The following is a 21,810-nucleotide window of genomic DNA, read 5'->3' on the forward strand; positions in this document are numbered from 1 at the left end:
TACATTCAACATTGCATTGTTCCACATGTATTTTATTATTTTTACATTGTTAATTCAAAACTTTTATTTTAAAGTATTTGACTGGTAATTTTATCAACTCTTTATTGGGTCAGAATAACACTTCCTCAACACTTTCCAAATGGTCTTATTTGCTAGTACCTTGTTCAAGTAAAAAAAACCAATAGAGCTCAAGAAATGTTTGAATTTATCTACAGAAGTCACACCAAACAAACCAACTCTCAAAGTTCACTTTGATGCAGAGCACGAAGTTATTCCTTTACGTAATGGAACATATTACTCTCTCCTAAAGAACTGTCGATTTTTAAGCATCTTACTTCAAGAGAGATGTAGACAAATAGGAAAGTGTCTAGTGGAAAGCAACAAAAACTACTAGAGGTCTAAGAAACAAGATTTCCAAGTAAAGATTGGAAGAATTGAGATTATTTAGTCTAGAGAAGAAAAGACTGAAAGGCTGAATTTGATAAATCGCCAAATATTTAAAAGTCAGTTATTTAAAGGATATTGATAGACTATTCTCTGTGGACACGGGGGACAGGGCAAGAAGTAGCCATCTGAAATTGCAACAAGGGTAATATGGTTGGATAGCCGGACAAACTTTTTTATTATGTTTGTGGTTAAGCACTGGACCAGATTATCTAGAGAGGCTGTCAAATCTCCATCCCTGGAAATCTTTAAGAACAGGTTAGACTAGGGGTGGGCAAATATTTTGGGTGGAGGGTCACTTAATGAGGTTTAGTGAGCTTTTGAGGACCACATGGGTAGCTCCACTCCTTGCCAGTTGCCCCACCCGCTTTGGGCCATCTTGCTATCTTGGGGCCAGAAGTCCCAGCCCTAACCCCTTCCCCTTTCCCCAAGGAAATACTCCTTTTGGGAGGGGGATTGCCTTCTTAAACCAGAAAAAAACCCAAATCATACACTAAAGGTCAAACACCTACTATAACATATTTTAATTTTATTATAAAAAATATGATTGTCATGATTTGTGTTTGCACAGTGTATATAGAGGTGATTGTATAATAACTCAAAAATAAATTCTTAGTCTTGTATATTGTGTGTGTATGAGGGGGACATAGAGTATTTTGTGGGGTAGTGTATATTTAGGGGGTTGTTGGACCAGGCTGTGAGTGTGAGGGGTGGGGATCCTGCCTACATTTTCCCCATGGCACAGCAGCAGCAGGGGCGCTTGGGGTGCTCATGCCCGGCACAGGCACTGGTGCCTGGCAGCATGCAGCTCTGGCCACTGCTGCAAATCGTGGCAAGGAGTTCACCCCCACTGGGCTGTTTCTATTGCTGGTGCTCCCCACCATGCATGTACAGGCCTTGCACCCACATGGCACGGGAGGCAAGCCTCACGTGCTGCAGCCAGCTGCCTTCAGTTCAGCCTTCGTGCACTGGGCATGAGCACCTCTGCTGCTGCTGCTGCCTCCACTGCTTGCCAGAGCTGTGCACCATGTGGGCGAGGCGGGGGGGTAAGGCGGTCCCCAGGCCCCACACCCTTCCTCACACCCCACAAACATCTGAGTGTTGGCTCCAGGCTCCATGGGTGAGAGCAAGGTGCAATAGCGTAAGTTCGGGGCTTGTGTATATGTGGGCGCTTCATTCCCACCCTTGTGGGTGGAAGGGCTGGGTGGGGTACAATTAGTTGGTGTGAGCTGTGGGCTGGATGAAAGTGCCTGGTGGGCAGGATCTGGCCCATGGGCTATATTTTGCCCACCCCTGTGTTAGACAAACCTCTTTAGACAGGGATGAGTCTTCCTGCATTGAGCAGGATATTGGACTAGATGACCCCCTGAAGTCCCTTCCAGCTCTACTTTTCTGTGATTGTACAGCAGAGAAGAAACAACTGAAGTAAGTGATCAGCCACCAAGAGACTAGAGGTAGTAGAGATAAAAATTCTTTTAAAAATGACAGGTAAAAAGTGAAATGATTTTAAGACTAATGAAGATGAGAGAAGGTAAATAGGGTGAAAAATTAAAGTATGAGATTGGTTATAATCACAATTATTAAGATAGTGGGACATTGCAAAAGACAGACAGATGGCAGAGTGCCAAAGTAAATCATGCATATACAATTGAGGTCAGTCTGACCTAGAGGCTAACCACTGATTTGATGGACAGAATTCATATATAGTCATCGCCAAACTGGGTTTTATGGAGGGAAAACACCAAACAGGAATGAATGGTGATACTGTACTGCTCCATGTATTGGCAAAGTTTGTAAAGATGCTGAAGGGAGAGCATAAGTATACACGCACATGCCTATACACTTTATACATATAAATATATATGCATATGTATACATGTGTGTGCACATATATACATAGATATGTGTATGTTTACATATATGTTATATATGGTATACACAAACATATATGTTTTCCTAAAATTTAGAAAAAAAAGCATTATACAATATATACATAATGATATAAAATACATATTAAACATTTTCCTAAGTGCAGTTCTAAATAAAATCTATTAAATAATTGCACAAAAGCCAAAAAGTCAAGAGGAAACATGAACGTAGAGTTGGTTACAGGCTTGCAGGACACAGTTGTTCTACAGACAGCTTTTTAAGATGTTTGAGAGAGTTTTTAAAAAGTATACAAAGGAGGAAAAAGAGAAAGGAACACAGCTTACCCCTGTCACAACCCAAGGGTGTGATTTTGTTTGTGTGCACTTTGGCACTGCTAAATTATTCCCCGCCACTAGGAGCTTTCTTTGCAGGGTGCATTTCTTAGTTGCAAAGAGAAATGCATGGTGCAAAGGAGTTCCCGCCATTCGCATGCAAATTTGTGTCCCACTATTGGCCGGTTCTAAATTATTCCCACGTGGAGGCTAGCGATTGGCTTGCTAGCCGTATAAGAGGCTTGAGCGGTTTCCGCTCAAGTTGGAGAACTCCGAGGAGAACCCCGCAAGGGAGGACTCCATAGCCATCTGGAGGAGGAGAACTTCACGTCTCGTGAAGATCCTTAAGCGCTGCGGAGCCTATCGAACCCAGCGTGTACCTTAAGAAGGCTACAGGGGTCTGATCAACCTCTGGCCTCTCCCTGTCGCCGAGCACAATCCTTCGATGAACCCCTTTTCCCTGCGCGCAAGTTCCACGGAGCCTAGCAAACTTCGTGTGAGTGTATCCAGAGCTCTTTCTCTGCTTTGAGTTGTTTTCTTCGGTTGACGCGACGGGCTCGCGTGTTTAGAGCCTTCAACCGGATTGGGCTAGAGGTTCGCGTGGAAGGAACTCTAGTCCACCTCTCTTCTTTTCTGTCTGTAACCGCAACCCAAGCAAGTTTTCCTGCTTGCACCGCGACCATCTTCGGTGTAAGTAAAATAATCTTTAATCAACCGCTAAGCGTCCGTGCCTAATTCTAGCCCGCCAGCCTGCATTCCCCGACCCGGCATGTCCGGGCTGCTGGCCACAGGCCACCGCGCACAGGCCCCCAAGGGCTTTGGACCGCTCCTGGCCCGCACAACCACATCCATTATTGCTAGCCAGGAGGGAATAACTCTGATTTTGGAAGCATGATAAAAACCCTTCCTCACTGTCTAAGCAATCCAAAGTTATGTCTAAGATATTCTCCAACCAGATGGCTTTTTTTAGAATCGCTTAAAATAGAAAAAAAATTGTGCCACATTTTCCAGAACCACTTCTAAGCCAGATGAGCACACACATGTGTTTCTCTGGGGACAAACGCAGTGGCACGTAGTTGTACCTCTGTTATTTGTCTCTGAGAAATGCCTCTGCATGCGTGCTCTGGTGTGCAGCAAATTGGCCCAGGTGGGGTAGGGGAGGCTGGAGCCAGCACCTGGGATGGCCCCCGCAGCCTTATTTGCAGTCCTGGGGGCCTCCAGCAGTGGCAATCCCGGTGCACAGAGTCTGGCCGGCAGTCGGAGCAGGGCTCTGGCCATCCAGGCTCAGGTTTTGGGCAGCACATGCTGCAGCCACGTGTGCCACCCTACAGTTTTCTAACCCATTTTTTTTTAGATACCTGGATTTTCCAGTACCTAAATTTGGCTCTGAGCTGCAAATATGCAGTGCAGAGAACCTTCTGACATGCACTGCGTGCGTTTTGTGGCGCATCAAAGGCCCTTGAGGTGCTGCAAAGCACACATGTGCACTCATCTAGATGTGCTCTGAGAGTGCTATATACTACAATGTTTTCAGACAAGATGTTAATGACAGGAAATTGCTAAGTTAAGAAAATGTGGTTTTTGGGGTACCCTCATATGGATTAATTTTGAACAGCTGTTTTTCTGAGTTTGTTACAAATGGTGTTTCTTTTTAATAGGTGTATGTGTATATATATACAGCTATATGAGAGAGAGAGAAGGAACTGGGCATGCTGCCAAAAAGAAATTAAGAATGGTTGCTGAGGTAGTTTGATGTAGGGCTTTCATCTCAATGGGAGACAATGAAGTAGGAAGAGAAAATATGTTTTTGTGTAATCCATAGGCTTCATGTTTGATACATGAGAGTATTTAACACTGTTTGTATTTATATTTTGAATATAACAATGGCAAGGCTTTCTTTTTCTCAAGGGTTGACACATTTTGGCAAGTCGTTTAGTATTTTACAGCATTCAACTTCAGCTTTGAAAGAAATTGTTTTTTTTCTGAGTTTTTTCTTTAATGTAGATCAACCAAGACAGCAACCAACTTCAAGGTGTTTTTATTGACTCTTGATAATCTTCACTCTTGTTGCTGTTGTACACACTCTTGTTGTTGATAATATTGCACCTCTGAAATAACTTGTCTTATTACATTTTTGCGGCAAAAGGAACAACTTCAAGACAATATGTTTATTCTCACTAACCTCCAAGTTTTTAATATGAGTTATATTAATAATGTCGTATAAAATTCTGTGCTATAGCATACATCAAAACACTAACATTATTAAAGTTTATTTTAATTAGTGGCTAACATTAGTAGCAGAGTGCCTGGGAGTTTTGATTGTGTCTATAAAGTGTCTCTGGAAAGCAGTAAGTTAGGTTATTTTCTGAAATGACAATATTTTAAAGTTTGTTTTAAATTTAAATATATCCAAGTGTTAAAGTAAATTTAAAAATTGTTGCCGCTACTAAAGACAGACACTTTAGTGTTATATGTTTTTAAAATATGGTGTTTTGTATTGCATAAAGCAATATTTTCTTATATTTAAAGGGCCAGATGATATTTTTAAGCTAAACATTGTGGGAGGGTTTTCTCACTCAAAAATAGTTTGAAATAAATGTGTAGTTCTGTAGTCTTGTATTTGAAATAAACAGGTAATTTTTAGAATGAACAAGGCAAGGATTTTTGTGAGTGATATCTTTTATTGGACCAACTGCATTGTTGGGATAGACTTAGACAAGCTTTTGAATGCAGTGCATTCTTTAGAACGATACTCATCCAACCTTTTAAAAATGATATGTAAAGAATGTGTTACTGGATTATCCAGATTCTAATCAAGACGGAATTTCCGGGCTATTTATCAAATATATGCTCCATAATCCCAGACCTCTTATACATTTCTAAGCATCTAGAAAGTTAAGTGTCTTTTCTTTACAAGGGGTATAGTCCAAACACTGGGGGCTGAGGATGAAAGTTGTGGAAAATGAGCAAAGATATCCTTGTAACAACAGTAGTCTGTAGCTCACAGAGAAGCAATTAGAGTAAAGGACGGAGAATTTAGTTTTTGAGCTGCTTCAAAAACAAGATTCTTCAAAGCAGAGTAAGTCCTTAAAATGAAATAATAGAGATCCGGGGATTGTTTGTTAGGTAGGGCAGGGGGCAGACAGTGGAGAGCAATGTGTATTTGCTGTGAATCTTGACAATGTGATGAGGGGTAGGAGGAAAGGTGGATGATACATGAAGTACAGAAGGAGAGACTAGCAAAATAGTCAAAAGATTAAAAATATATTAAGAAGGTGATCACATTAACAGGAAAGAGATATGCATCCACTTTGACTTACACCACAGCAAATGGCTTCAGGTTCCTCCCATTCTGGGTTACAAGGAATGGCCACAGGACCCCCCTCACATCCTCCTCTGAAGGATGAGGTGTCATTATTTTGGCTGAGACCAAAGAACACATGAGAGAATGGACAAGAAGATGAGGAGCATCTAGAAGTTTATACTTATGACTACTTTCAATCATTTTGGCTTGCTCATTTGGGCAAAGCGATGTCTTTCATTCAGGTAATAGATGCCATGTGCAGTACCATCCAAAATTTGCTGTAGGATATGATAGGCCCTGGTGATATTGGACCACTGCACTTGAATGCTCTGGCATTAAACTCTCTCTCCTACCCCTCCCTTTCTCTGGGAAGATGTAAATACTTCAGATTTATTAAATAAAATGGCCAGTGTTTCTCAGAGTAATGTGGGGATTGTGTGGCACTACAAAGGGTGAGTGATTACAAAGATATATGGACATGCAAACTCCAGGGCAAGTCTTGGAGATAAATAAGATACAGGAAAAAGAATGGAAGGTGATGTTAACTAATGATTGCTGGTCATGTGTTTCTTTATGTAAAACTGCTTGCCACTGGATTTGGCCCTTACAAATACCCATTTTGAGAGGCAGATAAATGCTATCAGCGTATACTATAAACCGCAGCCTGTAGAACAGATTCATTACTATTTTTCCACCATTTTATGCCTGTTTGTTAACAAGCTTAAAAAGTACCTTCTGGGGCAGACTGACATTATATATGAACATTTTGGGGCCAACATAGACAAAGGCAAAATGTGTTCCCAAGAGGACCCTGTTCTACCACACAGGGTAGAGAGGTAACTGTTCACTGCTGTTATGCAGAAATGTGGCACTTTAATTGATGCATGCATTCAGAAAGAGGGTTTTAACAGTCACTTGGTGTATGACAGAATTGATGGAGGCTTTATTTGGGAAAAAAAAAGAGTAGGACATGAAGGGATCCTCTGAAAGAGAGGGCATGCATTCATATCTAGGCAAATTTCAGAAGAACCCTGCAGAAAGTCAAATCTCAAAACACTTCAATAGACAAAAACCCAAAGGCTGAAAAAACCTTACAACGTTTTTTTCCTTTTAGAGTGGCCACCTGTATACACTAGAAGACATATATACTCTGTGTGTGTGTGTGTGTTTCTGTGTGTGCGCGCGCGCGCGCATGCGTATATATAAAAAGTAATATTTTTAATAAGCCCTGCTTTAAGAAAAGCTATCTTCCAATATCCACATATCAATATGGATAAATCTGGCTATTCTAGAAACGTAATTAAAACCCCACTGAATCAGAAGAAGGACATTTGGTATGCTAGGCCTGATGACTTTGTTATGGTTGCAAGAGAACTTTTCTTTAGAAAGTGTTAAGCACTACTTCTGAGATGGTTTCCACAAAGCAAGCTTATTAAAAAAGCTTACTTGAGTGTTCATTCAAAAATGGGACTGCTAAAAACCAGTTTCTGAAATGAAAGAAACAGGTTATAAAACAGTCCAGGGTTTTGTTGGTCCTTTGCTAAACCATGTTATCCTTACTAACTAGGGCCATGTCTAGATAACCAGGGGTGTGCACTTACAGTAGTACAAATAATAACAGCACAAATTTGTGTTGCTACTCTATGCAGCAGGATGCACTCTGGCACGTGTGTTTTGTTAAGGGACAAATTGCCCCACTATGGGCAAAATGGCTGTGCCTAGCCCCTTCCAGCTGGGCTTCATGTACTGTGGGGAAGACTGGCTGAGGCACCCTGTGTCCCCACCACTTGGGAAGTGGTACATGGTGATGGGGGAGCAGGCAACCTGCTCTACTTTTGAGCGCACACTACTTTTGTATACTGTGACCAGCTTAAAAATAAATAAATAATTGAATAAATAAATAAAAATTGGGGCTTTTTTTTTTTTTTGGTACCAGGAAATCCCAGTAGCAAACTTTTGCTGACATGCTTCAAATTAGCAGCCTGGTGCATGTTTAAACATGCAAGGCATGCAGTTTGTGGCACCACAAAGAGGTTTCTGGTGCCACAAACCACACGTGCCTGCATTTGTGGACGTGAGCCAGGATTTTAAGTAATTGCTAAAGAAACATACTGAAAAAAAACCCTATACAAAAACCTGCAATAAGATCAGATTCTAAACCACCAGCTACAACAAAAGAGAGAGCCCTCTGCTGGTGAAGAAAATATCAAGATCATTATATCATCAGGTTAGCGGGATTCTGTGATGAAAGATGTTCTTAAGTGAACAGGCTAACTTTTACCATGAGGTACTTCAGAAATACTTGGAATTTTCCAGGCAGGGAAAGGGAACAAACTAAAATAATCCTCTTCCTTTCTGAATAGAAGCAGAATCAGTGCCTGAAACCGGGAGAGGTTCATCCAACTCTTTAACCTGGCAGTCAGTAGGAGGGGAAGACGGCAGATAGTTAAATGACCCAAAAGCTTACAGGTAGTTTAAATAGTTTAAACCCAAAATCTTGCTACAAATTTTTTGCCCCTACTATTTAAGTTGGTCTAATAAAAGATATCAGATTCACCCAAAGAACCCTCTCTACCTATGTCCTTAGACCAAGGTAGCTACAACCTACACCCCAGTTAAATGACCAGAGCCTGAAAATAGGATCAGCCTTTTCAGAATTATATCTGTCAAAAAACAGAGGCATTAAGAAACCTGATTGGTTAACCATAGAATGCACTTAAATATATGAAACTAAAATACACTATGTTTATTTTTAGCATCTGATGAAGTATACCGCTGCTTACAAAAGCTTATGAAGCATCCCTGATTTAGTTAGATGATAAGGTGCGAATCTACACGGCCTTCTGCCTTCATTTTTTGTGATTTTGGGGTGATTTATTGATGTATGCTTTTAAGCATACAACACATGCCTGAGCATATTTGAACTTGATTGGGGTCTGCTGGATATTCCCAACTACTTCCTTTTTAGTTTATAAGATACCACCCTGCCCTGCTTAAGTCTTTTACAAAGTGCACCACCGTCTATTTGTTTTTTGGTAAATTGGAACACAGCCTTAGAATCTGATCAAAGATAACCCCTTGCTGCTGCTCTAAAAGAAGAAAAAAATAATTACTTTGGGTAGTCACAAAGAATTTTCCCAACTGTCTCCAATGGAACCCGATGCTATTGGGGTTACTCATTTAAAACATCATGAGAGCTCTTGGAAAGAATTTACTGTCTGAGGGAAAACCATTGGTGTTGAAAAAAATCCCTAGCTCCATATTTTGGTATGTAAAGGACCAGCCAATGCTTTCTAGTAGTTGTAGGGATGTGACCACAATAATAGGAGTTTTCTGGACATCAACAGTGCTGGAAGCAGGTCACCAAAAAAAACATCTAAGAATGTAGCATCCTTTAGTAAGATACAAATAACTTCTTTAGTGTTCATGATCATGTGGAATCCATGAAATCGAAAGGAAAAAGGGCATTTCTTTTGTGGTTAATCTCAATCCACAGGCTAGATTATGTCTCAACAGGGACTCTGGATTTTTATCTCATTATTTTGGTGAGCTTTTAAAACCCTTATGCCCCTCAAAGGGTTAACCCCTGTTTATCCCCTTTGATCGCTTCAATTCATCTTCCAGTTCTCAGTAGTTCCCCTCCTTTCTTCCCCTTTTCCCTGTCTTCTTTATTAAAATGAATGTATTCCTTTCTATTTAGTACCCCTGCTCTCTGCAAGTCTACTCATAGCATTTGACAAAGTAGGCTGTAGTTTACAAAAGCTCATGCCTCTCTGAACAAGGTGCCATGTTGCCCTACTGTCTGCCTGACTTCAGACTAACAAAGATAATTACGCCTCTCTGCTCAATCACATTGCCAAGACACTTATGTACTATATTAGCTCTAGTGGGCAATATAATAGCAAAATTACTCTCTGCTCTTGGGTTTTAAACAGGGCATAATCATAGCAGATTTTGTTCCAGGTTTAGGTTGAAAGTGTGTAACCACAAGTACCATATTTTATCACATATAACATGCAATAGAATACATACTTGTTTCTGAAAGGCAGAATGAAAAAGAAGAAAAAAGTGTTTTTTTCCTAGAGTAATGGCTGTACAGAGCAAGGAAGAGTGTAATCTTCACCTGACCCACACTCCTTTTCTTCCATAGGCCTACAGGAGAAGCTAGCATAGAAAAAAATGCCTCATGGAAAGCTAGCATGATTAGTGCAACATCAAGACCATTAAAAAGGAGAGAGGAATGTCAATACCTGTTGAGTGAACAGCAATGGGCCATTAAGCCAACTGACTCCCTCAGCTGCCCAAATAATAATGCTGCCATGTTGTGGAGCAAGAATCAAGGCAGGGCACTTCAATCCCAGTCAGAAAATCAGCTTCCCAGCTTGATACATGCATCCCAAATTTGGGGAGCTGATTTTGGACGAAAGTGTGCATTGCATGCAAGAAAATACATTAAATTCACTCAGGTATAAATTCTGCTCTACCTTTGTGTGCCTAAGTGGTACTTACATACCCATGTAAGTGCAGTTTTTAGCCTTTATACATAATTTGTATCCTATTTCCCTTTGAGGTAGAATAGGATCACCCAAGTATGGGCATAACTGCTTTAAGAGAAATGGAGTTGATGGGAAAAGTGCCTACATCCTAGCTCCAGAGCTAAGAAGTTAGCAAATTTACATAGGAAGTGAGAAACAGGTTCTAGGTCACCGTTATCCAGGGGGTATTTCAACTTGCACCTGCTGCTTCCCTAAAAAGTGCTCTAACCACTAGACTAGGGACTAGGCATTGTTCAGAACACTTTCTAGCCCTCTTCTTGAAGGGGAAGGTATGTGGGGCCCAGGTGAAGGACTACAAGCCAGAAAGAGAAAGAATCAGGTAGTAGATATGGTGCTGGAAGAGCAAGGACCCTGGTTTCTGGCTGCTGTCCTTAATGCCTTTTCTACAGTATGCATTTAATATTCAGTGGATAAACTATATAAGTAGCAGCTGGACATTTCTGCTCTGTTGAGAGCACAACCCAGGCAAAACGTCAAGGTTTTCCACCTCACTGGATCACCATGCAAAAAACCAAAACATTTTACTGCTTGTCTTTCACCTAAACGTTCTGATCACTGCATCATAGATGATGCCCCTCTATGGTTTCTTGGCATCACTGTTGATTCTGTAGGTCATGTACACCAGTAAATTACTACCAATTAATTGTAGTATAAACCTATGTGCTCTATATCATCATGTATGGTAAATTATGAGACTGTGGCCCCTACCAGATGTTTAGCTAAAGCCATGATGGGTTCTGATGCATGATCCACACAATTACACCTCCTGCCATGCCACACGTGCATGGCAGGAGGCATGATTGTGGGATCCAGCATCAGATCCAATCGCACCTCAATGCCAGTGTAGTCCAGGATCATGATCCTAGGCTTCCTCTGCACCAGTAAGTAACAAGCTTCTGTAGCAGTGAGCCTATAGCTGATAGTGTTTGCCACCTTGGGGGCACCCCGTGTGTGTTCCTTAGGTTAGGAGACCTATCAGCTGACATGGGGGTATCACATCAACTGACACGGCTCTCAGCCACAGGGAAGCGCTTAGCTATATGTTCAATTAATGGTGTGATAGGAATGAGTCACAAAGTTATTACACATTTTTTGTAGAATACATTCATAGCTTATTCCTTGTTTTATCATACCATTAATTGATTCCTCTCAGAATCTCAGTATGGGTTTAGGTCATCAAGAGGCACAACTGACATGATCTTTACAGCTCACCAGCTGCAGAAGAAATGCTGGGAACAATACAAACCTCTCTACATGGCCTTATTTTACCTTATGAAAGCTTTTGACTCTGTTAGCTGAGAAGTGTTGTGGATGATTCTTCTGAAGTACGGATGCCCACCACAATTTATCACCATTCTTTGCCTGCCTCGTGAGAGTATGTGAGTAGTGATTCTCAGTAATGGATCTATCACAGATCCCTTTGATATTAAAATGGGAATTAAGCAAGGCTGCGTCATAGCTCCAGCAATCATTCCTTGCCACGATGCTACATCTGACCACCAACAAACATCCAGTCTGAGTGGAGCTAAACTGCGAAATGAATGATAAAATGTTTAATCTCAGACAACTCAGTGCCAAAACCAAGACCACTCCAACTTCAATCATCAATCCCCAGTATGCTTATGATCCTGTAGTGTGTGCTCACTCAAAAGCAGTCCTTCAGGCCACCACCGAGGCATACAAGAAAATGGGACTGACACTTAACATTCAGAAGACTAATGTCATTCTTCCACCAACAAGCTCCTAACGAACAGTGTCCAGGTCCAGGAATCCAGATCCATGGTGAGACTCTGGAGAATGTTGAGTATTTCCCATACCTTGGAAGTCATCTCTTGCAGAAAGCTGACATTAACACAGAAATCCAACATCACTTCAAATGTTCAAGTGCAGTCTCCGGACACCTGAAGAACTGAGTGTTCAAAGATTGCAACATCAGATCCAAAACCAAGCTCATGGTTTATCAAGCAGCCATGATCCCCATCTTGCTGTACAGAGCTGAGATATAGACAACATACAGGAGACATCTAAATTTGTTGGAGAAGTACCATCAACACTATCTGCAGAAGATCCTCTAAATCCAGTGGGAAGACAGACACCAATTTTAGTGTCCTTCTGCAAACAAACACCATGAATATTGAATTAATGATCATCTGACTTCAATTTTGCTGGGCCAGGCATATCATCCAGATGTCGGACTCCAAACTTCAAAAGCAAATTTTATTCTCCTAGCTCAGCCAAGGCATACACTCAAGAGGAGGGCAGAGAAAGCACTTCAGAGACATCCTCAAGACCAACTAAAAAAAATACAACATTGATGTCAACTCATGGGAGACCATTGCCCAGAACTGCCCCAAGTGGAGGAAGAGTCTGCTGCACGGATCTCAGAAACCTACCAACAGCAGAGGATGGAAAAGCAGGAGCGCCACAAACAGCATGTTGCAGACCAAATCAAGAATCCAGTGCCACCCACACCACATGGAAACACATATCCAAACTGCAGGAGTGTCTGTTGATCCTGGATAGACCTCATCAGCCATCTTTGGACCCACAGATAAAATAATCATCTTCTATTGAGAGGGATTGTTGAAAAAGAATTGATTGAATTTGTGGCCAGGTCACACCTTAAGGCATAATTAACTGGTTAATCACACCTTAAATGTAACGTGGCAGGGACCTGTGTGGCATAATTAGTCTCTGATAAACCATGTCCCAGTTACTGACCAGATTCAAAGTCTTAGGCAACTATATTGTAAAGATGGGGATGGTTTTTCAAGGGACAGGTTAGCCAGCTTGTTACTAGAGTAGGTGATATAGCATATGTCTGCACTGAGCCTCTGGAGTTCCTGGGGCACCCACTCTTGAGTGAGCATGTGATACTTGCCTGGTCCATGCCCCAAAATATGTGGTAAAACCACAACAGGAGTGGGGGTCACATGCATAAGGACTGGTACATTTTGTTTCAAGTTTAGATTGAAGGTGTACAGTGTGTTACCACAAGTACCATTTTTCCTCACATACAACATGCCCTGCAATATAATATGTACCTTGTTTTTGAAAGGCAGAATTATAGCTGCACAGAACAAAGACAGAGCCTAATGTTCATCTAACTTACCTTCCTTTTCCTCTTTAAGCTAACAGGATCAGCTAGCAGATAGCAAAATTGCCCTAAGAAAAGTTATTTTGATTAGTGGAACATCAAGAACATTAAAAAGGAGAGAGGAACGTCATTATTTGTAGAGTGGCAGTCTTCTACTGGTGTTCTCAAGCATGTTGGAGGCAGATCTCAAGAGTGGTTGCAGGGGTGGGAACGTAGCAAGAAACCCTTTTATCTGCCCCATCTCCCCTCAAATGTGAAGCTCCTCCATATGGCAAAAAACACTCTTTTAGTATTTGCCCCCTTTTGGGGATGCTTTCTCTTTTCTACCTTTTCTTCCTTCCTCTCTCTTTTTCTTTTATTATATCATTATTATTTTTATATAAGGTGTATTTGTAGTGAAAATAGAGCTTGTAGATGCTTTTACAAATGTACTTTAAGTTTAAAAGTAAGTTGTAACATGTGACAATGTTAGCAAGAGCAGGAATCTCTGTATGGAGCAGGTCCCTGAATGAATCAGGGTTGATTGAGTAACAAAGTAGGTAGTCTGGATAAGCATGTTAATGAGCGGCAATTAACACCTACAAAATCAGGGACCAAGGAGAACGAAGAATCAATAAAGAGCCAGGAATTCCCGGCAACTTCATTGTTAAAGGTACGGCAGCCCCCGTTTGAACTAATCAATGCTGAAAACAGACCCTTGGGGCTTAAATACCCCCTGAACAACCACTTCCAGAGCTCTATTCATCACAGCAGTGAATCAATCAAATTCCTCAACATACTCCTGAGACTGCACGTACCTGCGGATGTGACCCCATTCAGCAGCTACCAAGAGGGATGTCCCTTGAGGTCGACTGGCCATCGACGGTGGACTCCAACCCTTGGGGATAGGTATATCTTGACACTGGTGCTTAGTGTTCAGAGCTAGCTACTGTGAGTGTGTATGTGTGCATGAATGTGTGTGTGTTTGAAGGGATCAGCACCAAGGCTTATGGTCTGACTTTTGATTCCATCCAATAAACTAGAATTTTATGATGATCCTGTGAGTTGGTCCTTTGTAGCCAACAGGAAGTGCCCCCTCTTTTTCGTGAGTCTCTGTAAGAAGGAACAGGTGGACAAAGAATGCTTAAGAGTCTGTGGTCCCAGCAGCACCAGGGATGTGGTTTAAATATCCTGATAGAGTCCTCCTATTGTCAATTTTATCACCTGTTTTACCGAATAGATGCCTTCAAACTGAGCTGCTTTGACAGATTGATCAGGATTTCCTTTTCATCAGCAGGTATTCATTGTTGCCTTGCCTTTTCTCTGTTGGAATCTTCTCTATTCTGTATAATTTGGCTCTGGTCAGGGTTTACTTCACAAGTCTTCAGGATAGCAAAGTTCTATAGGTTCCTCTTGTCTATTATCTTTTAGTCTGTACACATATCTCTGATCTCAGTTTGTGATAAATGTATCAGTAGAAACACTTGCAACTACTTTTTCAAATGCTTCTTTTGATTTGGATACCATTATGTCATCCCCTTTTATAAAAAAGATATTGCAGTAACTCTATTTTGAAAATGGTCCCTGCAGTTGTAGAGGACAACATCATGTAGCCGTGTAATGAGATATAAATAATGTAATGGTTATAACTAAGAGAGTCTGCAGCATAACTGATAAACTGAGAGGTTCTTTGTGCACTAAATGCTTCCATATCTTTGGGCACTTTTACATATGCTCTGGGGATAGGTGGGTTCAGGGTGGGCACCCCTTTAATTAGAGCAGCTCTGAGAGCCACTCTTTAATTAATGCACAACAGCATCTCGTGTATCAATATCCCTGTGTTTAAAAATGATGGTGGGGGTACTTGCACTAAACCTCATTTGATGAGCTTTAGTTCATGTGCCCCTGCCACCATTTTTAAGCATGGGGATACTGATACATGAAATGCAGAAGGCTACTGGAGCACAGTAATTACTATGCTCCAGCTGTACTGGATGTGCTGTACTTACAGCACATCATATTGTAGTTACTGGATGTGCTGTATTTACAGCACATCAGAGCAGCCTCCACGCTTATGTATGGGTGCCCCTTGATTTTAAGGATGATTCTTGCAAAGTGCCAACCTTGAGTTTATTCTTGGAAACAAAATGACGTGCACCTTGCTAATTTAACCAATACTTAAAGGGGGGTTTTTTTGAGAATTCTTTTCCAGTCAGTCTGTAATTTTGGAGGCATCCACTCTTAACTGATAAATAATTTTGAATACTGTATCTACCTCTCCTCTAGTCTTCTTTAGGATTATCCTCCACTGGCTATAATGGCCATCATCATTATAATGTACAATTGGGTAAACAAGAATGGGGGGCATTGTCAGCCAAACAGGCCTGCCACTGCATTGGGATGCCAGCAGGCGTAGATGGGGAATATATGAGACAATCTGAATGGCATGAACTGCAGATGTAGCGAGGTACTGATGTGATAATCTCATCATGGAGAACTATCTTCTTACCTGCCTGGGAGGTTGATACCATGATGAATGTTGTATTCAAATAGGCTGTGGCTTGGCCTGGCCAGATGGCCACTTGCTAATCATGATATAAAGTGCATCTCTACTTCGTGTACAAGGGTTTTATTTCTTTTATATTGAACTTCAGCTGGTCTTTGCCAGTGATCTTTAAGCTAGCCTCTACCCTCCCCCAAAAGCAGGATTTTAGTGTGTTCTTAATGTCTGAAGAGAGGTCACTCTGCTCCCCACAGTGAACACCCAGCACCTTACTGGAAGAATAAAAAAGATCCATTTAGCAAGCCTTTCATATTTGCTTTATGCAACTCTAATGATTATGTATATGGATAAAAACATGGTTTTCAGAACAGTATTTGATAAAATTGACACAATGAAGCATTACTGTACATCAGAAAAAGCTGACTTTCAAAAGCAAGGTAGATATGTGGTAATTTATAGCTGTTGTGAAGTGCTGGGGAGAGATTTTTTTCTTCTTTACAGCATCCACTGACCCCAATTTCTGAAGTAAAAGGTGATAAAATTTGAATCAATTTCCAGTTTTATTCTTTTTGACTTTCTATTGACGTACCACCCACCCAATTTTACTGATATGTCAGGTTTTATTCTCGTCTGTGCCTTCAGTTCTGCCAGTGCTCCATTAAGATTTTGCCAGCCACACTTACCATTTTAGTAGTCAAATAAAGACCCTTACATTTTTTTTTTTACAGCCATAATTACTTTCAGGACTCCGGCCACATTTAATCATATCACTGTTAACCTACCCCAGCCTACTAGCAAATATTTAGCATCAATATTAGTTATGCCTCTTTCATAACATGCATTGTATGCATCAGCAATAACAATCCTTGAGCAGGCCACACTCCTCAACAGCAATTGAACTAACATTCCCAGGTCCACTCCATGAGGCTAAAAATAAATTGTCTAATATTGCCTATGGTCATATGAGGGAACATGCGGACCAATGACACAGACGTGGGGCATAAGTGTGTGAATGGGTGTAACAGGCTGGTCACACAACAGTGTCCAGCCTGCTGGATCATCTGTTGTCCATACATTATTATTTTTCAGGATGATAGGTAGACAATTTCCCTTTAACAGTAACCAAAAGGAGGAGAATCTAGGCCTTGTTAGAGCATGGACTGGTATAGCCATTGATCAAAACATACAAAGGTCTGTTTGCTGCATGAACCAAAGAGCTTGACCCATAGACCTTGGTGGTGACCAGAAAACAGACCCAAGTGGAAATGCTGGGAAAGGTAGTAGTATTATCTCAGAAGTCCAACACAGAGGCATAACAAGTTCCTTCAGTGCCTGGGGTAGAGGGAAAGGGCAGGGGAGACAAGTCTTAACTGCCCCTGCACTTCATAAAGTGAAAGCTGCTGTTGCAGTTGCTGACACTTCTGCTATAGCAGTATTGGCTTGGGTGGCAACAGCCCTATGGCTGTACTCCTTGGCTAGGGACAAAACTACACACAAACTGGTATAAGTGATCAGAAACCAGTTCAAATCTGCAACACAACAGAAGTTCAGCACAGACAAACTGCTTTCAAAATGGCTGAAACCAGTTGAGGATAAACCTGGATGGACGAACTAAGCAAGCTGTCTGCTCCGAGCAGGGAGGCATGCTCTAGCTTTAGCACCATGCCCCTCCTGCCTCAGCTTCTGGTTTGAGCCACTGCAGACATGTGGCTGTGTTTCCAGAATCAGAAGTGAATGTCTCTTCACTTGCTCATCAGTTCAGTCTAGGCAGCTTAGACTAACCTGCAAAGATTGAATTAATTTACCCTTGAGCCTTTTGACTGTCTGTACTTAGCCTCTGAGAGCTGGCCCTGGTGCTCTACTTGATCCCCCTGGCTTCCCAGATATATTACTGGGTGCAAGTGCAGTGCAAGGCTGTGTGTGCCATGACAAAGATTCCTGGGTACAGGAGCCAACTCTGGTGTGCCCTCAATAGTGCTGCTCTAATTATGCTACTGGACCAGTGGATGAAAAGCAAAGAATAAGATGGGTACAAAACATCAAAACAGAGCTCAATGTCCTAGTAAATGGGTTGCCCTATCTGGTGTGGAGGTTGCACTGTCTCATAAAAACTGGATGTGAATGATGTTACAAACATGTTTAGTGATTGGTGAAAACTATTATGTGTATATTGTAAACATAAAATGTTTTATTAATGTATAAAAGGGGCCTGGGAACCCGGAATACTTTGCACTGTGCTAGGTGCTCTACTTTATGCAGGTGCCAGGTTGAACAGATAAATCTTGCTATAATGCCATGCCTATATGGGGCATGGTGTTAGTGTCTAGAGTTATTTGTGAAAAATAAGAGATTTTTGTTACTAAGAACCAAAGCCTGTGGTCTCTTTATTACAATTAATGAGGTCATAAGGAGTGGTAGTAGTTTGGTATCACCAATAGTATCCTGACAGCGTATGTGCAGACCATCCAAATGGGGGAAGCCTGGCCAGTAGTACTCCACTCCTGACCCCCACCTGATGGAATCTGATAGAGGCAAGTCTAATTTGGTGGAATTAATGTTTCTGTGTGCTCCCAAGCATGCAGTCTGGGATAGCACAGAGTGGGTTGGTCTTCTCTACATGGTTTTCAGTTTTAAACCCCTGACCATCAGACACTGTTTTGTATTTTTTTTTCATCAGGGTTGCTGAAAAAAAAATAAAGGCCATAGTATCATCTTTACAAATCTATTTTTCAACTCCCTTAGTTACAGTCTTTTTAATGTCTACTGCCTCTTGTTGCATACCAAAAGCAGCAGATATGTACCAGTTCCATGTCTCACAAAGGCTAGATCTATATTATCATTTGAAATATGACAGACATTGGTCAAAAGCCAAGAAAAGAATGTGTCCTGGACCCTTCCTTAAAGTAATTTGTGTTTTACTTTTTATTTTTAAAAGTGTACCTGTTTTATAAAATTTTCCCTTTTACTTTAATCTCTGCTTACCTTTCAGGTTCTGAATCATCTTCCCCACTCACTACCCAACCTGTCACCACTTATCACTTGCTTATGCTGCCTTCCAGTGACCTTGCTTTCCCCCCCCATTCTAGTTCTCAAAACAATATTTTAAAATAAAATCTGCCATATAATTTGATGATGATTTCTTTTAAAATGTCCTGGGATTTGGATGAGACTGCTCCAAATTCACTGACAGTTCATTCCATTTCCTAGCCATGATCACATACATCTTAAGCTTGGTTATCTGTCAACGTGGAAAATAAAGGACAGGACAGGAAAGGAATATGTAATTTAGCCTCTTAATTGTGAATTTTTTTTAAGAAGATGGGGCTTGGGGAGGGGAGGGGGAGGGTGATGAAAAAAAAAACTTTAAGCAATTTTACTGTGTTAAAATTTTCCATCTGCCTTCAGACTTCAGGTAGGAACTGACACTGCCATATGGGCAGTGTGTGTGGGGGTGGGTGTGTGTTCACAGGATGAGTCCCACTCACACATCCCACACATGCACCTATACTCCCCTTGCACTGCCATACATGCAGACCCCCACATCCACACCCACTCACACAGCCCAGGCACCTTACCCCCACAAACCCCATACCCACCCACACCCCACATACTCACACACCCACAGCCCCCCACAAACCTATACCCACCCCCACACTATACAAGAATAAAACTTTATTTTAAGCTGTTGTGCAATCACCACTATGTACACTATACAAACGCATGTAAATCGGGACAAAGATATTTTTTGAAATCAAATTAATGAATGCTGTAGATGTTTCCTTTTTAGAATATAATTTGGTAATTTTCTGGTTCCAAGATGGCACAACCCCTTGCTGAAAGGAGTACTTCCGGGGGTAAGGGGATGGACTCCTGGTGGCAAAAGTTAGGGGTTATGACATAGGATTTTTGTTCACAAGATGGCGACCGAGGGTGGGGCACCTGCCAAGGGGTGGAGCTACCCTTGCAGCCCTCAACAGCTTGTCAAAGCTCAGTAAGTGGCCCTCCACCCAAAATAATTGCCTGCCCCTTGTTTACATGGCGGGCCTCAAAGGTTGAATGGTGGGGGGCATGTAAGCTCTCCCTGAAATGCTCCATCATTCATGATGGGCAATTGGCTAATTTGTGTATATGTCCAGTTGCCCATCAATAATATATATATATATGGCCTTGCTGCCTGCTCCGGCCCCTCAGTCCCCGCTGTCATGGTGGTGCTTCTGTCTGTGTGGAGCACTCTGATTGGTTGTTTCAGTAAGCATTGTGATTGGCTGCTGAGACAACCAATCAGAGTATGAATAAAGCATTACAGACAGGCAGACAGACTATATATATATATATATATATATACAGCTTCCCATTTTCCTCAGTTACTAAGCCATTTTCTCACATTTATTTAGAATTTCTGCTTGTGACTTTATTCAGTTATGAATTTAGTTTATTTAGATTAATATGTAAAAAAAAAACCCTTTCTAAAAATAGGGGGGAAAGGTTTGAAATATATATTTGGTACACCATTTTAATAGTACCATAAGGATAAACCAACTAAAATGAAAAAAGACCATATTTTTTATCTTTCTTTTTTTTTGCCACCATAAATACACACATACCCAAAAGTTGCAACCTGGGACTCTGGGAAGGTATGGGAAACTTCTAAATTATGTGGCCAACTCACTTGACACAAAAGTGTTACAGGAGGAAAGGGTGGTAGACTAAGTAATAGTCACATATAGAAATCTATGAGAAGTATATGGTGATTAAGTGTAAAGTTATTACTATCAGCATCTGGATAAAGACAATACCCCTTGCTTACTGTTCACTAAAGAAGTCAGTTGAATTAGAAAATGTACTGAGAATTTGCAGCAAGAAGAAACTATGAGGAAAAATGCATTGTTTCAATATAAAAATGGACAGAAATGTAAGTGAGGGAAGATGCTTTATAACATGCTTTAAAAGTTACCTTCTCTAATTTAAGAACTTAAAAAAAAAGATTCCGAGGGATGTCCCTGGACAAATCAGATAGCTTATAAAAGGAAGTTTAAAAGAAGCTAGGTCTAAACATGGAAATGAAAGAAAATCAAGTCAAATTTCTTAATTCTGTCTTTTCACAGTTCAATAGCCAATGCTTCCACCACAGAATAACTCCTTTTGAGGGAGTCAGTTCAATACATATTATCTTTTCTCTTATTGTTCATACCATGATCACTTACTATATGCACAGGCTGTATTAAATAGAATGTTCCAGAAACTTCTGGAAATTGCAGAGGAAAATTAAATATATAGCTTACAGGGGGGAAAAAGGGCAAATTATTTTATTAGTTAATAGTAGAGCAAGTTAGAAAAAAATCCAAAAGGCAGATTCAATAGTTACATCTTGTAACAAGAGACAGGCATTCCTACAAGGTGATAACTTCAATAGGTATGGAATCAAATAAATGTTAGTGACCTAATGAAAAGGGAGAAGGTCAGATCAACAACTTGGTATTTTAAGTAGCCAGTGCTGGGTTAAACAGAAGATCCAGAAACATAAGATCCAAACCTTTCTCTGGCCAATTGTACTAAATTTTTGTTCTGCTTAATGCAAAATGCACATTTTAGTTAAGGTAATGTTATCCACTACATATATAAATTAAAAACAAAAGCCAGAATTAAGGTTGCCCTAACAGCCTTAATAATTGTCCCTCTTTGTACAATGCGTGTCGTACACAGTCATTTGCAGTTTTTCCTCAAGT

Source organism: Alligator sinensis, unplaced genomic scaffold (genome assembly GCF_000455745.1).
Source record: "Alligator sinensis unplaced genomic scaffold, ASM45574v1 scaffold248_1, whole genome shotgun sequence".
Lineage (NCBI taxonomy): Eukaryota > Metazoa > Chordata > Crocodylia > Alligatoridae > Alligator > Alligator sinensis.